This window comes from Empidonax traillii, unplaced genomic scaffold, assembly GCF_003031625.1.
Source record: "Empidonax traillii isolate 1590-97213 ecotype Southwest subspecies unplaced genomic scaffold, ASM303162v1 scaffold338:size1951571, whole genome shotgun sequence".
Lineage (NCBI taxonomy): Eukaryota > Metazoa > Chordata > Aves > Passeriformes > Tyrannidae > Empidonax > Empidonax traillii.
The window spans coordinates 1116884-1121045 of record NW_020955531.1 but is presented as its reverse complement, the minus strand read 5'-3'; positions in this window follow the sequence as shown (position 1 = coordinate 1121045).

Genomic DNA, 4162 nt, shown 5'->3' with positions numbered 1-4162 from the left:
TTTTATCTGCAAGTAATGCTACATTTTCAACAAGTCTAATAATGCTGAAGCTGTTACCAGCTAATAATTTTGTGCCTCTATCTGGGTTTTGTTTGTCTGGATGTCTTACAAAGTTGTCCAGGTTTAAGTAAATTGGTTTTGTGTGCACTTGGGCAAAGCCTGCTGTGTACCAAGTTTAGTGTGACCTGGCTTAAATCAGTAATAGCTAAAGCAGGTGCATTTGCCTCAGCAAAATGCATTGTTCTTTGTCTTGTTCTTTTCCTGTGCTGTGGGAGCAGCTCCTGCAGCCTCGAGAGTCAAACTGAAGGAGAGGTCGGCTGCTATCAGCAGAGCCTAAAGCCCCTCAGCTCCTTCATGTGGTGTGTGTGTGGTGCTCAGCTTGCAACTCAGAACTATAAACACTCCCAAGTTTGCTTCCCTCTCACCTCCCCTGGGCACTGCTCTTGCCTAAATTCTGCAGTTTCCTCCCTGCTACAGGTCACCAAACCCACATCTTCCTTCTTTCCCTTCATGGGCTGTGTAGCAGTGATGAGTGTGGGGTTTGCTGTTTCCCTCTGCAGTGGTGCTGTCCTGGTGATGAACACTGTTGGAAGCAGCTGCAGAGCAAGGCCTGGGTCCACGTGTTTGAGCTCGGCAGGCTGAGGCAGTTGTGAGCAAGCACGATCCCCCTGCAGTTCCAGCACACCCACAGCTCCAACACCACTGAGTGAGAAACATTCATCATACTGTCTTCTGCTGGTCCAGGTGCTGAGAAGAGAGGCCAATGTAGCTGGCATGTATCAGCCGAGGAGGTGATTGATGGTCCTGTCTACTTCCTTTGCTTTCTGCCTTCTCACCATTTTGCCCCTTATTTTAGTTTCTTGCTTAGTTACTGAGAGACTGGGAGAGAAGATGATGCAGGGCTCTCTCAGCAGGAGAGAGCAATTTTTTTGATAATCTGGCTCTGAAGAAAAGGCCTAATTCTCCCTCTCTGTTCTTGTCCATCCTCTCCTTGTTGTACACAATAATTAGATGTAAAAACACCCAGAGAATCCCACACCTCCTGCCACTGGATCCAGACTCAGCTGGTTTGTTTATTTTTCGTCAGAGATTTTGAATGTGATAAAAGTCAAGAACTCTTCCAGAAGCCTTGCTTGAAGCAAGCAGCATTGAAGGCTAGTGAGATCAGGACACAGCCTTCCCTTGACTTTAGAGGATGGCAGTGGCACAGCACATTCCAGCCCTAAAATTTTTTGCTCAGCCTCCCTGCACAGTCCCCAGTGCAGCACTGGGGATTCCGAGGCAGGAACCTGGCCAGACAACACAACCACATCCCCCGGCTGTGGCTGCACGGGGAGCACTTTATGAGCATCAGGCAGAACTGAGCTCCACACCTGGGCTGGTGCTGCTGCTCTGCAGCCCCACAGAGCTCTGGGCCTGTGCAGTGATGGGCCTGGCCGTTCAAACACCCTCTGGGGCTGGCCAGACAGACCTGACTGCAAGACAGTGGAGGGGGCAGCATCGCCAGATGTCACTTATCAGCCTCCCAAGCATCTGTAAAACGTGCAGAACTAAGCTCTGGGCTCCCAGCCTTGTCACCGGAGGCTCTCGCTACCCCCATCACTGGGCAGCAGTCTCCTGCCAACTCCAGCTGGTCCCCTTGCCACAACAGCATCCAAAGGCCAGCCAGGGAAGATTGCACAACCAGGCCTTGATCTGTATTTTCCACTGCTCAGCCAGCAAACCCCTCCTTTTTTCCAGCACAGCTGTTTTCCATCTCTGCTCAGGAAACATGCCCTGTTTTTGATTCCTGGGTCTTGCTTTATGAAGCAATCATGGGCAGGCTGTCTGGGTGGAACGGGTCACGAAGTGGCGGTGGGATAACTCTGGATTCCCAACGCCAACACAGAACAAAGGGGAGCTTTGCCAAGGCTCAGGTGAGCCTGGGGTCAGCACACAGACAGGCTACTGACGCAAGCACGAACGCAGGGCTGGCTTTCTCTGAGCTGTGGTGTTTGAAATCCCCCCTCCCTTTTCCTCTCCTGCCTGCTTGCCACAGCCTTTTCCTGGTGAAATCCACATTTCAGCAACAACGGCGGGTGGGTGGGCGACGGTGTCCCTTTTTTTGCCACACGTTACTCACGCAAAGCTCCTGGACCAAGGTGGGCCCTTCATAAGCCACCAGCCTGTACAGCTACATGAGCTGCCAGTCTGTCCTATTCAAGTCATTTTGGGAGCAGTATCAGCACACACAGCTGCTGTAGGTAACGTGCAGCCCTGCTGTTAAAGGCACTCGGCCCACGGCGCAAGCAGAGGGTGGTGGGGTGGCAGACAGGGCTGGAAGCCCAGGATGCACTGCAGACCCGGCTGGGGTCCACTCAGGAACACCAGCAGCCAGGAACACCCTGGCATTGCACTTCTTGGCTCTCCCCCCAGATCACTGGAAATTAGCCAGCTCCCTGGCCATATTGACCTGGAAGTTAGCTAGCTTCCTCAGGGGTTAAGGCATTAATGTTAACACCAACTATATTAACTAAAAATAATATGTGTGCAAAAACGTCTGAGTTACAGCTGTTACAGGAATCCCACCTTGGCTTGTCTGAGTCCTTCATGTGACGTGTGGACATTTACAGCAAAGGCCTATGAAGTGTCTTTTGGGCTGAAGTGGGTGGAAGGGGCAGTTATGATGGACAGACCTGGAGTGCTCTGGAGCAGGCTTTGAGATCACCAAGGGCAGAACAAATGGTGGAGGACACTGACTACTTTTTCTTTGATTTTTTTTCCCCTTAAGGGGCTGAGCTAAAAACTAGCTGGGCACTGTCATCAAACTGCCTGGCTGTGCCTCTAGATAGAGGAAACACACAGAAAAAGAGAAGGGAAGCAGAGCTCCAGGTCCATTCCTTTTACAAATTAAGTAGATCAGTTCCTGGCCTCTCCAACTGATTAAAGAGTGTCCACACAAAGGACTTATTGCCATTTGAGGAAGGGTTCAAAAATCACTTAATTGAATCAGTGCTGTCATCACGAGCCCCAGCCTGCAGCAGCACAGTTCACACGTGGGCAGTAATAGGGAATCTTCCACTACAGCTCCTTCTTTGCTTTTAGTGGGAGTCTTTGTTTCAGGGCCAGGGGTGCAGGTGGGAACTGGAGGAGGGGAAGGAAAGCAGGCAGGCTGGGATGTTCTGCAGTGCATTGCAGACCTACCCAACAGGCAGATGGAGCCGGCTCTTCCAGTCTCGGGACTCACACAGACCGTGCCATCGCCGTTTGGGATGTGTACAAACCCTGGCAGCAGGGAGGGATGTCAGTCCCTGCTGTAAGCTCAGCCCTAACCTGGCTTCAAGCCATTCCTGGCAGTGGTGAGGTGTAAATATGTCACACACTCACAGTGCACTCTACCCCTCCTGACAGGGTCTGTGAGGTTCCTCCTGGGCTTTGCTTTGTATGTGTACACACAACACAGTCAGTGCTGTCCTGCCTCCTCCCCTCAATAGCAAAGGTCAGAGGGATCTCCATTATTTTAAAGAGCATTTAGCTTAATCTTCTGAGCTCCTTACAAGATGGGTATCTCTCAAACCTCCTGACCACTGTGAATGTTTTCTACAGAGGCATATTAACTTCCCTTGGTTTGGCTGGAGTGCCTGCCTACTCTCATTACGCTTTTGTCCTGCACAGCACTGCTCTACAATCTACCACACTACAGAAGACCTCTGACTACAAAGTCCAGACCCGTCCCTGGTCCACAGCAAAACTGTAATACAAGTAAAACGACAATTTTCAGATGGAAAGGTAGCCCAGCAGTGGCTCGTGCATGGTCTCAGGGGCACATCCTCCCAGCAGCACGGCCCTTTCACACCCTAGGAACCAGTGAAGCAACATTCTTGAGCAACAAAGGGAAGCGTGACACAGTGGCACATAAAATGAACTTGTTAAACTTCTTCCACTGCCATATTCTTTCTGCTGGGCTCTGATTTATCCTTATCTCCAATGCCAGTACCTTGCCTTTACCTTCATCCTCATTCATTTGTACATATTCTTTTGCACAAAGCACAGTTAAAGAGGCTTAGGGGAAAGAAAGACTTGCTTTGTTTTGATGCCAAAGGTAAATGTTTTTCTTTTTTCCCCTCTTCATTTTATCTTAATCTAAACAAGAGATGACATACCTTTTGAAAAGCAGCTTTCC